This window comes from Mustelus asterias, chromosome 2 (assembly GCF_964213995.1).
Source record: "Mustelus asterias chromosome 2, sMusAst1.hap1.1, whole genome shotgun sequence".
NCBI classification, from domain to species: domain Eukaryota; kingdom Metazoa; phylum Chordata; class Chondrichthyes; order Carcharhiniformes; family Triakidae; genus Mustelus; species Mustelus asterias.
In genome coordinates this window covers 147,551,345-147,565,256 of record NC_135802.1, presented here as the reverse complement: position 1 = coordinate 147,565,256, position 13,912 = coordinate 147,551,345, and the positions used below count along the sequence as shown (strand labels likewise).

Sequence of the window (13,912 nt, the reverse complement as noted above, 5' to 3'; positions counted from 1 at the left end):
ATTCAAGAAGGTATTTCTTCACCACTGCACCAACATTCAGAACTGACTACCTTTTTTTTTGCTTGTTTGTGGGCGGCACGGTAGCACAGTGGTTAGCACTGCTGCTTCACAGCGCCAAGGATCTGGGTTCAATTCCTGGGTTGGGTCACTGTCTGTTTGGAGTTTGCATGTTCTCCCCATGTCTGCGTGGGTTTCCTCCGGGTGCTACGGTTTCCTCCCACATTCTGAAAGATGTGCTGGTTGACCCGAACAGGCGCCAGACTGTGGCGACTAGGGGAATTTCACAATAACTTCATTGCAGTGTTAATGTAAGCCTTACTTACATGGGCGTCGCTGGCTGGCCAGCATTTATTGCCCATCCCTAGTTGCCTGAGGGCAGTTGAGAGTCAACCACCTCCCTGTGACTCTGGAGTCACATGTAGGCCAGACCGGGTAAGGACGGCAGATTTCCTTCCCTAAAGGACATTAGTGAACCAGATGGATTTTTCCGACAATCGACTTTTAGTAGCAAGACCCAATTAGGAAAGGTTTCACTTCCTCTACACCAGTGCCACTGGGTAACCTTGAAGTACTCAAATGGATCAAGGCATATACCTACAGGGGAAATCTGGGGGGGGCGGTTGCGGTGGGGTTATCATTTTTTGACCGACAACTCAGGTGGAAAAGGCAGGGTGTTGACCGTTAGCTCTGCTGCAGACTTTTCCGGCTATATTTTTTCACACTTATTCATAAAAATGTCCTGCAGGTGGGTCACACGACGTCACGATGGCGGTTCGGGTTCTGAATGAGTCAGCCAACAGCCTCAGCTTTCAAGAGATTAGGGTGCCCTTTTTATAGGGCGTCCCAATCAAAAAAGGAACATCCCCGCCCCACAGACATGGGACAATCCCCAGATACAGGACCTCCCCCACGGACATGGAACCCCTCACTTGGAACCACTCCAACAGGAAACCCCCTCCTGTTATGATGACATATTATACAGCCGGCGGGGGTTTTTAAGCTTCTAACTTTAACTGGATCTCTACTGTAGGTGAAGAGTACCTGACTGTAAACTGCAGGAGTGGTGTTTTCCATTGGTGTACAACAAAGGGTGTTGGTGACAGGAGGCTGGTGTTTGGCTGAATTAAGACACCCACCTTTACAAGGAATTTTTTTTTTGTTTTTTATACTTTTCCAATTCAATCAAATCAAGTCCAATTCAGAGTCTCAACAAGTTGAGACATTTCCGATCCAGGCTGACAAGACAGGGCATGCAATCCTCTACCCTGTCTTGGGCCTGATCTACATGAGCCAAGCTGATTGGAGGAGGCAGAGAATTCCTTCTCCAAGGCTTGATCTCATTTGCATCTTAGCCAAAAGGCCGAGATACCGCTTTTAAAAATTGCTTCATATGAAACATATGAAGCTTATAATGTGACCCAATGACAACTACCAAGTGCAGCATCAGCAGACTACACTTGATCTTAGCCAAAAGGCCGAGAATAATTTTTTTTTAATATACTTTTCCAATTCAATCAAATCAAGTCCAATTCAGAGTCTCAACAAGTTGAGACATTTCCGATCCAGGCTGGCAAGACATGGCAAGCGACCAATTTACCCTGTCCTGGGCCTGATCTATATGAGCCGAGCTGATTGGAGGAGGGAAAGCAATATCTCCGCCAAGACTTGAGCTCATTTGCATCTTAGCCAAAAGGCCAAGATACTGCTTTCAAAAAATTGCTTCATATGAAACATATGAAACTTCACTGTAACCTAATGACCTTAACCAAGCGCAGCATCCTCTTCATACTACACTTGATCTTAGCCAAAAGGCTGAGAAGAATGCTCCATTATCACCCCCCTCCCCCCCCCCACAGAGAACGGGATCTCCCCAACAGAAGCTCCCTTCTACTCCCCCCCACAGACGCAGGTTGTACTTACCCCCGTGCCCCCAACGGGTTCTCTTTGCCGGGCCCCTGTTTATCAAGACCTGTCGTAATCCCCACTGATGTGAGAAATCCAAACGTGGGGGGATAATCCAGCGGGGAAGCCCACTAATGATATTTAAATGTATGGCAATGGGATTCCCGACCCTCCATGGTGGAAACCCTATTACATCATTGGCATGGGGCAGGGACAGTCTGAACGGCGAATCCCATCAGTGTAAAAGCCACTTTGGGACATTTCATTCTCTGCCCCATCAGTACATGGGGGAAGGAGAATCCCAGCCCTAGTGTGGTTCTGGGCTTGAACACACGAATCTTCATTGTAATGTTTTATCTAGCTATCTGAACTTTTCAATCAGGTTACTGCTGTTGAATCAATCCCATCTCTGCATCACATTGTATTTGTCAGAATGGCAATTCTTTCAACCATTTGGGGGCGTGACAGTCAGATTTTCAGCCAATCCAGCAGCGAATGAGCTGCCAGCTGGGCTCCTGCCCCACTAAGGTATAAAAGCCTGTGTCCAAGAGCTGCCGCTCAATCGGAGACAGCTCTTCAGTCCCAACAGCACCACTGGGAGTGGTGGTCACTGCTGGGACTGCAGCCAGCCTGGAGAAACACCAAGCTCAGAGGAGTTGGGGGTCCCTGGGGTCAGACGGGCAGGTCCCGACAAGGCAGTAGGGCAGCTAGTTGGGAGGGCAGAGGAGGTGTCACTGATGGGGGAAGTTATTGACACCTAGGAACCCTTCTGTGAACCATAGGGTGGCTGCCAGAATTCACCAATCACCCCACACATCCCCTCAGGAAAATAGTAACGGTGGCAGGTGGAGGCCCTTAATTTGCCATTTAAATGGCACAACTGAGTTCTGGGCAGAAATGCCATCCTGTATGTTCCCCAGCCAGAATGCCATGGTGATGGGAAGCCACTTCACCCCCCCCACACTCCCTCCCAATTTTTCAGCCCACCTCACCCCACCCATTTCTATCCCGTTCCTCTAGGCTCCATAAAATCCAGCCTCATTTACGGTACATGGTTCCTTTTGGCAGTGGATTGTAAAATTAATTAATGCTCCTTCCCTCTCAATGCTCAGACATTCAAGTACTTTTCATGAGTGCCAAACACAGCAGTAACTTCAGCGAGTCTGACGTAGTATCGGACTGTCCGCTTTTGTGAACTAGATACAGATTTTGTGAAAGTAGCACTCTTTCAATCCACCACCAAAGGGCTGCCTGCTGCTTCCACTAGTGATGGCCAAGACATTTTGCATAGAATTACATTGGATTTACAGCACAGAGACAGGCCATTCAGCCCAGCTGGTCTATGCCAGTTCTTGTGCTCCACACAAGCCTTCGCTCGCCCTACCATCTCTAGCTTGAGCGGTATGTCATAAAATCCCTGCAGAGCAGAAGGAGTCCATTCAGCCTATTGAGTCTGCACCAACTCTCCGATAGAGTATCCTACCCAGGCCCACCAACCTGCCTTATTCCTGTAACCCCACGCATTTACCATCTAATCTACATATCTTTGGACTCTAAAGGGCAACTTAGCATGGCTAATCCACCTAACCTTTACATCTTTGGAGTGTGGGAGGAAACCGGAGCACCCAGAGGAAACCCACACAGACATAGAGAGAATGCGCAAACTTCACGGAGTCACCCAACGCCGGAATCGAACCCAGGTCTCTGGCGCTGTGAGGCAGCAGTGCTAACCACTGTGCCACCGTGCTGCCTCAGTCCCTCTATCCTTCTATTCTTTTTGTCCTCATCTACTTACGAGCTTCTCCTTGAACACTTCCATGCTTATCTCCTCAACCGTTGCATATGGTAGTGAGTTGTACTTTCCAACCGCTCGGAGCGAAGAAGTTTCTGCTGAATTCCTTATTGCGTTCTTGAACATGTGTAGAGAAAGCAATAGTGATCAGGGCTGGACACTTCCATGGTCACTGGCACATTATCCAGCCTTTTCTCAAATGTTTCACTACAGTAATAGCATGCAGAAGAGGAGAATAATGTTCACACATTTCTCAATATTGTCATATTTAACAATGAGATTTTAAAAAAGGAGCAAATAAGAAGCCAGTCCATCTATCAGCGTCATGACATTCAAGCACATTACCCCAGACATAACCAAACTTTCAACATCATAAACACAGGCTGCTTCCCTTTCCATCTGTACGGTGATACAAGAGTTGTGCGAGTTTTGGCACACTGATCTGCCTGAGAGTCCTGCAGATAAAAGCTCGTACAATGGGTTTAATCTTTCATGGAGCACATTTGCTACTCATATCCAGGGCAAGATGCCACATGAATACTAATGATAACCGAGGGGGAAAAACAGACTGGGGTCCTGCTGCGATTAATGAATTGGTTGTTGTGGATACCTTGTCATGCCTGGTATGCAGGAATTGTGGTGGGTACGAGTATGGACTATGAGAGAACGAGATCTTAATTCAGTGCTACCTACTTGGTGAAACTCGCTGGCAGTATCTTACGGATGATGATTACGACTGTAATGAGCAGCTCTCAGTCTTGTGAATGTGAATAATTAGAATCAACAGAAGCAAAGGGCGCCGTTACGTCTTTGCTTCCTATTGTGTATTTATTAAATGCAATGGCAGCGGTGAAGGGGCTAGTATTAATGGTGTTAGATTGCTCAGAGTCCTCATCTAGTTTACGATCCAGTGATAGGAATCTCATGGAAATAGCTGATCTTTGATCCTTTTGCCAACTGATTGTGCCTTACATTGGATGCACTCATTGGGATCTGACCCCAGCTTAAATTGGCATTATTTAGTATCATCACTTGGTGGGAGAACCAAAATCCCTACGTAAACATCCCACAACCCACATGTTACTCTGGTCAAGGTTGTTTTAGAGAGGGCGAGAATTTACATGTGCTATGGAAAAGTACAGGCTTAGCATGTCACAGCATAGTGGGGGGGCCACTTGGTCCATCCCACACATGCCAGCTCTTTGAAAAGACTATCTAGTTCATCCCACTCCCATGGTACTGCAATACTTCTCCTTTAAGTATTTATCCAATTTCCTTACAAACTTTACTATTGAATCATAACTTTCAGCTACTTTTGCAGTCTCCTCCATCGACCTTCCCGGAGGAATCTTGTCTCACCTGCAGGGTAGACCCATCTGAAGTTGCAGCACAGTGGTAAACGCTCAGGAGAGAATAGCCCTGGGAGTCCTCATGATTCTAGACCAACCCTACTTCAATGAAGTGTGTAGAAGAGTGAGCCAGGAGCAGCACTGAGCATTTTGAAAAATGAGGTGCTAACATGGAGAAGCTACAGCACAGGACTGTACACATGCTAACCAGTGGAAGCAACATGCTATAGGAAGAGATGAGTGATCCTGCACCAACAGATGAGACAAAGTTCTACAGTTCGGCCACATCAAGTCATGAATGGTGGTGGACAATGATATGATACCAGTTGGTGTTACTGCTGGATGGGAAGATTCCAAAATGGAACCTTGGCTAAAAAGATTGTAACTTTGAATTTTCTTTTAGAAAACATGGTGGAACAGAGTACCATGACTGTGAATTATTTTTTTGAACAACATTTATTAAACATGAAAAGTTTAATCATAATATAATGTTCCTTTACTTCCTCCTTAGCATCACAAATGTATTCAATTTTCAAAGATAACACCCAACTCTGAAATCAAATCGCCAATGCCACTCAACCAATCTCCCATGGATTTCTTCTCATAATCCACCCAGATGATTGTCACAAGTGTTTCTAAACTCCACTCCCAAAAAGACACGCTGTAAAGTATTCTTTCAAACAATGCTTTCCATCAGCCCTTTGATTAAGACTCCACTCCAAGTTTTCCAACAATCCTGTCAAACAAAGTTTCTGCTCCATTTTTCAGCAAGGGATCCAACTCCAGATTTTCTGCCTTCCCTTTCAGGCTTCCTTTGTCTTAAACGTTTTCACACAAACACTGAGGTCTAGCCACCGATTTCTATAATAACTTTAAATAATGTCGCACAAACTGTAATAAATTCTCATAAACCAATGAACTACTTCAGATATCTTTCTGGCCTCTCACAACCCAATTCCTTTTCAACTCTGTGAATTTACTCAACAGCAGCCGGTTCTAGCCCCTGTTTCCTCTGTTCCTTTAACTTCAGACTCCTTCAAAACTTCTCTCCATTTCTCTAGTTTTCTTAAGTAGCTGTTTCTGGCAATGGTTTTCTTAACCATTGCTCTATGATATGGCTTTTCTTCTAGCAAAGCTGAGTGAGATGTTCCCTCTCTAGCTTCCTGTAACCAACTGCTATGAACTCAGTTAAAAACACAATCTCAAAAACCTTAAAGGTGTCCCTGGTTGCTAAGCAATCACTTTTTACTCTCCAAGCTTGTTTACTTTTTACACCATAACCCTCGCTAAGCATAATAGAAGCGCGGTTTGAATGGACCAAGCCCCCACGCATACAAACACCTTTGCCTAGCATGAATATAACTAGAGTTTTATTCCTCTTTCACTGAAACACTAAATTAAACCCATTTATTTCTACTAATTTAACAATACAAATATAGATCCTTTAAAACTACCTCAATTTTCTTGATAACAGTTATACAACAATCAGAGGAGAAAGCTCTATAAACATTCCCATCTGCAATGTCAGCAGAACCCAACATGAGTGTAAAAGACCAACCTGAAGCATTTGCAACAATCTTCAGCCAGAAGTGTCGGCCAGATGGTCCAATCTTCATCCAATTTGATTCACTTCATGTGTTAACAAGAAATGGTTGTGCACATTGGATACAGCAAAGGTTCATGGGCCCTGACAACATCTCAGTTGTAGTACCGAAAGCCTTCAGAACGAGCCCCACCTCGAGCTAAGCTCGCCCAGTAGAGGTAGAACACTGGCATCTACCCAATAAGTAGAACATTCTGAAGTATCCCCTGTCCACAAAGATCAATCCAATCCAGCCAATTACCCCTCCCTCGCCCCATCAGTCTTCCCATAATCAGCAGCAAAATCTCCGGAGGTGTCGTTGCTGGGGTTACCAAGCAACACTTACTCACCAATTACCTGCTCATCAATGCTCAACTCTGCCGGTCCCATTTGACTCCAGACCTCAATACAGCCACAAACCAATCATTGATTGAAGAGCTGAATTACAGATATGAGATGAGAATGACTGTCCTTAATATCAAAGCAACATTCGACCAGAGGGAAATTTCTCTTTCGATTGGGGTAATAACAACTACAAAAGAAGATGGTTGCGATTATTGGAGGCTGCTCAGCTCAGTCCCAGGATGTCGCTGCAGGAGTTCCTCAGGGATGTGTCCCAGGCCCAATCATCTTCAGCTGCTTCATCGAAGACAGTCACTCTATCATAGAGTGAGAAGTTCTTTGATTGGACGCTGTGCAGTTCTATTCTTCTCAAATAATGAAACAATCATTGCCTACATGCAGCAAGATCTGGACAACATTCATGCTTGGGCTGATCAATGGCACGGTGGCACAGTGGTTAGCACCGCTGCCTCACAGTGCCAGTGACCTGGGTTCCATTCCCGACCTGGGTCACTGTCTGTGTGAAGTTTGCACATTCTCCCTGTGTCTGCATGGTTTCCTCCAGGTGCTCCGGTTTCCTCCCACAGTCCAAAAGACGTGCAGGTTAAGTGCATTAGCCATGCTAAATTTTCCCTCAGTGTACCCAAACAGGCGCCGGAGTGTGGCGACTAGGGGATTTTCACAGTGACCTCATTGCAATGTTAATGTAAGCCTACTTGTGACACTGATAAATAACCAAACAAAACAAGTAACATTTGTGCTACACGAACCTCCAAGAAGAGAAAATCTAATCTCACCTCTTGACATCCAGTGGTATTCACCAACAGTGAATCCCCCCACAAATTCTGTGTGGAATTTGCACATTCTCCCCGTATCTGCGTTGGTTTCCACCGGGTGCTCCGGTTTTCTCCCGCAGGCCAAAGACGTGCAGGTTAGATGGATTGGCCATGCTAAATTTTCCCTTCGCAAGTCCCAAGATGTGTAGGTTAGGGAGATTAGTGGGGTAAATGTATGGGGTTAAGGGAACGGGGCAGTGGTAGGCCTGGGTAAGATGCTGTGTCGGAGAGTTGGTGCATACTCGAATGAGCTGAATGGCTTTCTTCTGCACTGTAGAGATTCAATGAAAGGATTCCAAATTATGGCTACAAGTGCATAACTTTAGAAGATGATTAGGAATAGGAGCAGGAATAGGCCATTTATCCCATTGAACTGCTCCGCCATTAAGTAGGATCATGGTTGGTCTGATTGTGGCATCAACACCATCGTCATACCTGACCCCTCAGTCAACCTTGACTCCATTACAGATCAAAAATCTGTCTAAGTCATTGAATTTATTCAATGACCCAGCCTCCACTTCACTCTGGGGAAGAACATTCTGAAGACTGAGGACCCTCTGAGAGCTGAAATCTGCCCAAATCTCTGTCTTAAATGGGAGGTTGCTTATTTTTAAGCTCTGCCCCCTAGTTCCCGCTTCCCCCATGAGGGGAAGCATCTTCTCAGCATCCACCATGTCAAGCCCCTTTGGAATCTTATATGTTTCAATAAGATCATCTCTCCGTCTTCTAAACTCTAATGAGAAAGTCAGAGGCTGGTTATTCCAAGACAAGTGATACACCGCCAGATTGCCCAAAGCCTTTCCAGCACCTACAAGGCACAATTCAGGAGTGTAATTAAATGCTCTTCACTTGATTGGATGAATACAGTTCCAACAACACTCAAGAAGATTAACATTGAATCATGGAAAACCTACAGCACAGAAAGAGGCCATTCGGCCCATCAAGTCTGCACCAGCCATAATCCCACCCAGGCCCTACCCCATATCCCAACATATTTACCCACTAATCCCTCTAACCTATGCATCTCAGGACACTAAGGGCAAATTTAGCATGGCCAATCAACCTAACCCGCACATCTTTGGACTGTGGGAGGAAACCGGAGCACCCGGAGGAAACCCACGCAGACACGAGGAGAATGTGCAAACTCCACACAGACAGTGACCCAGCCGGGAATCGAACCCAGGTCCTTGGAGCTGTGAAGCAGCAGTGCTAACCACTGTGCTACCATGCCGCCCATGTATGCCACACATCATCCAAGACCAAGTGCCCAATTTACCTGTACCCTGTCCACCACTTTAAACATTCACAACCCTTACCACTGATGAATCATGGTTGCAGTGTGTACCATCTTCAAGGTGCATGGCAATAACTTGGCAAACCTCTTTTGTTAGCACCTCCTAAACTGCAGCTTCTAACACCTAAAAGGACAATGGCAGCAGATGCATAGGAACATGCAAGATTCCCCCCCCCCCCCCACCAAGCTACACACCATCACGGCGAGGAACTGTAATCAATGTTCCTTCACTGTCACTGGGTCAAAATCCTGGAACTCCCTCCCTAACAGCACTCTGGGTGTACGTACACAGGACTGCAACGTTTCAAGAAGACAGCATCTCACCACTACCTTCTCAAGAGCAATTAGGAATGAGCAATAAATGCTGCTGTAGCCACGACCAATGAATCAATGAAAAAAAAATCACAATTGTTTACAGCAGTAATTAATTTCAGATCTAAACTTTTCTGTACAGATTGTTATTTCTGGGCGGTACTTTGATCTTTACCAGATATGGAAACAAATTGGGCAGCACGGTGGCACAGTGGTTAGCACTGCTGCCTCACAGCGCCAGGGACCTGGGTTTGATTCCCGGCTTGGGTCGCTGTCTGTGTGGAGTTTTCACATCCTTTGCGTGTCTGCATGGGTTTCCTCCGGGTGCTCCAGTTTCCTCCCACAGTCCAAAAATGTGGGGATTAGGTGGATTGGCCATGCTAAATTGCCCCTTAGTGTCAGGGGACTAGCTAGGGTAAATGCATGGGGTTATGGGGATAGGGCCTGGGTGGTATTGTGGTTGGTGCAGACTCGATGGGCCGAATGGCCTCCATCTGCACTGTAGAAATCTATGTTTCCTTATATTACGCATTAACTTTAGAAACACTGCTGAAAAACTTGCTTGTCGAACGATGTTTCCCCAAAGTGCCCATTTTTCTGAATATGCTTCAACAGAACCAAGAGGCTCATTATGACCCAAGAGGTGGGCGGATTATTGAATAGACTCCAAGTAAGATGTGATTACAGGAACCAAGTTTCTCATCAGCTATCACATGAAGTGTCGATCTCTTTGACATCTCTCACCTACACTTCAGAGTTGAACAAGATCTGATGGAAGTAATTGACTCCAAAACGGCTGCAGAGTTATTCTTAAGACAGAAGTGCGTAACCTCATCAGATTGTAGCCTCCACACTACTTTCCTGCCTGTCACACCAGCCATGGGTCTGTTCACTGATTACTAAAGTGTGCAACTTGTCTGTCATTCTTGCCAATTTACATTACTTTTCAGGCTGGTTCATCACTGTCCTTCCATTGAGCAGACAGAAATATCCACTATAATCTCATTTGTTAACTTTATATCCCTTCATATAATGTTATGAAACTCAGTAATGACCTGCAGTTCCCCATCAACATAAAATCCTCATCTTAATCTTGTAGAGAGGTGTCAAGCATTATAAAGGGACTTACTCATTTGGAAAAGGAAGGGATTGAAGAACAGCAATTTGGACCTATACAGCACCTTTAATGTGGAAAAATGCCTGAAGGCATTCATTACAGGATCCCTACAGTACAGAAGGAGGCCATTCGGCCCATCGAGTCTACACCAATCACAATCCCACCTAGGCCCTATTCCCGTAACCCCACATATTTAATCCCCCTGACACTAAGGGGCAATGGAGCATGGCCAATCAACCTAATCTGCACATCTTTGGATTGTGGGAGGAAACCGGAGCACCCGGGGGAAACCCACACAGACATGGGGAGAATGTGCAAACTCCACACAGCCAGTCACCCGAGGCCGGAATTGAACCTGGGTCCCTGGCACTGTGAGAGGCAGCAGTGCTAACCACCGTGCTACCCAGGACGCCCAGGAAAATTACCAAAAAAAGCCTTATACTGAACCACACGAGATATTATGACAGGTGACTAATTGCTTGGTCAAAGAGGTAGCAATGCCTTAAAGGAGGAAAACATGGTAGAGAGGTGGAGAGATTTAGAGAGGGGATTGTTAAATCTCTTAGTGCTGAAGTGTCTCCTCAAGAACTGCTCCATAGCCAGCTGTAGGGGAATACAGATCTTTATTCAGTCTACTCACTCCATACTCCAAACGTTGACTGCCCACTCGGGGAGGTTCCCAACCAGGTCACCCCACACCTCAGAGTCCCTCAAAGGGGCTATACCCCAACATACAGAACAGAGATTCCAGAGCTTATGGCCTGAACTATCGACAGGTTCACGGCAGCAACTCACTAAGGATTGTGGCACTCTCACCTTGTGAAATGGGATAGATTCAGAAGAGATCCAGCAGCTCAAAACTGGGCTTCCAGTGAGGTGCTGTGGGACATCACCGGCAACAGAATTATATCCAATCCTGACCTGTAGCCTCATAGCCCAGCATATCTCCCACTCTGCGGGGCCCAACCATGATTCAATGAAGAGTGCAGGAGAAAATGCTAGGAGCCACACCAGACATGCCTTATACTCAGCTACTAAGCTGCTGAAGCTACAACACAGGGCTACATGCAGGTTAAACAATGGAAGCAGCATGCTATATAGATAGACCTAAACATTCCCACAAACCAATGGATCAGGTCAAAGCATTACAGTCCTGCCACATCTAGTCATGACTGCTGGTGGACAATTAAGCGACTAACCAGAGGAGGAGGGCCTTCCGTCTATGTAAAAGACAATATTGGGATCTTTGCTACTGACTTCAGTCAGTGCTGAGTGGACAATCCCTCTCAGCCTCCAACTGAGTTCCCATTTTAGATGCAGACTTCACACTATTTAACTCACTCCCTATGATATCAAGAAACAGCTGAAGGCACTCGATACAGCAAAGGGAATGGTCCCTGTCAACATCCCAGCAATTGAACTGAAGAATTGTCTTTCAGAATTAGCCACGCCCTTAACCAAGCTGTTCCAGTACAGCTACAACACTGGCATCTACCTGACAATGTGGAAACCTGCCCAGATAGGGCCTGTCTACAAAAAGCAGGAAAAATCCAATCTGGCCAATTACTGCCCAATTTACCTACTCTCGATCATCAGAAAAATGATGGAAGGTGAAAATTAAGTGCAATGAGGCATTAAACATAGTGGCATAGTGGTTAGCACTGCTGCCTCACGGCGCCAGGGACTTGGGTTCGATTCCCAGCTGGGGGTCACTGTCTGTGAGGAGTTTGCACATTCTCCCCATGTCTGCATGTGTTTCTTCCGGGTGCTCTGGTTTCTTCCCACAATCTGAAAGACATGCTGGTTAGGTGCTTTGGCCATGCTAAATCGTCCCTCAGTGTACCCAAACAGGTGCCAGAGTGTGGCAACTAAGGGATTTTCACAGTAACTTCATTGCAGTGTTAACATAAGCCTAATTGTGACACTAATAAATCAACTTTAAGCCCTGCCTACCTCTGCATCCTCCTCCAGTTCGACAATAGATCATGTTATCGGCACTCCTCCAAATCAGGCATCTTGAACAACTCCAATTTTAATCGTTCACCATTGGTGACGATGCCTACAATTAGGTCCCATGTTGTTGAATTCTCTCCGAGTCTCGCTACCTCTATCTCTCCCTTTCCCCACTGAAGATACTCTTCAACACCTACCTGTTTGACCAAGTTTTTCATCACCTCTCCTGACGTCTGCTTGAATAAAGACAGAAAATGTTTATAAGTTTATTTATCACAAGTAGGCTTACATTTTCACTGCAATGAAGTTACTGTGAAAATCCCCTAGTCGCCACGTTCCGGCATCTGTTCAGGTACACTGAGGGAGAATTTAGCATGGCCAATACATCTCACCAGCACGTTTTTCGAACTGTGGGAGGAAACCAGAGTACCCGGAGGAAACACACGCAGACACGGGGAAAACCTGCAAACTCCACACAGACAGTGACCCAATCCAGGAATCGAACCCGGGTCCCTGGTGCTGTGAGGAGCAATGCTTAACCATTCTGCCACCATGCCAGGCATCATCTTCTTATGTTCCCTCATGCTTTTCTATGTTTAATAAGGCTTCTGTGTAATGCCCCTTATCTCACGGAAGGCACTATATAAATGCAAGTTATTGTTCATGTCGCCAACGGGTTCCCAGACTTACTGTAAGTAAAAACTGAAATATTTGGACCAAAATACAGCTCGGAGACATCTGGCTAGATTTACAAGTACTTAAATTGTTTAATTGTTAGTTAATGACACTTGGCAGGGGAACAAAAAGCAATCCATTCCCCTTTTAATAAGGAAATCTGTGAATTTACTGGAATGGTTAGATGAGTTGATGCTCGCATTAAAAGAGATTTTAATGTCGAGAGAGTGCCCATCTGATCAAACCGTATCATTATCACACGCTTTTACATTCGATTTGGCGACAACCCTAATGAATTCATCGTCTGTTGTTCGGGTCCTTGCGCATTCATTTATAACATGAAATTCCAACAGACCATAACACAGCCAACAATAACACACTGATTTTAATGAAGGGGCTTAGTTAAACATTTATTTATTTAAAAGTGGTAGTAAAGGATATTTGCAATAGTATGTCATTTGATACTCGAAATGGGAATTGATGGCCTTGTATGGAATTTTCAGATCTGGTTCTAAGAAACAATTTGATAACATAAAGTGCAGACATCTAAAATTCAGACCATTTAAGTGTAGTTTTTGTTTGTTGAACTTTTCACTCTACCTGTTGTTAACGTAAGTCTATACTTGCTCAATTACTCTATTATGCAGTGTTCCAGGGCGTGGGGTGGATTGCGAGCCACAGGTAATGATTGATAGCATTGCAAAAACATCTACCGCAAAGCCTTGTTAAGGGTAAGCATAATAAGTTGGCATGAAGCC

At 45.3% G+C, this 13,912-nt stretch overlaps 1 pseudogene; it reads right to left on the bottom strand.

Moving 5' to 3' along the window:
- Positions 1 to 1,615: 1,615 nt before the first annotated feature.
- LOC144481625 (U2 spliceosomal RNA) lies at positions 1,616 to 1,824 on the bottom strand (annotated as a pseudogene).
- Between the last annotated feature and the right edge of the window lie 12,088 nt (positions 1,825 to 13,912).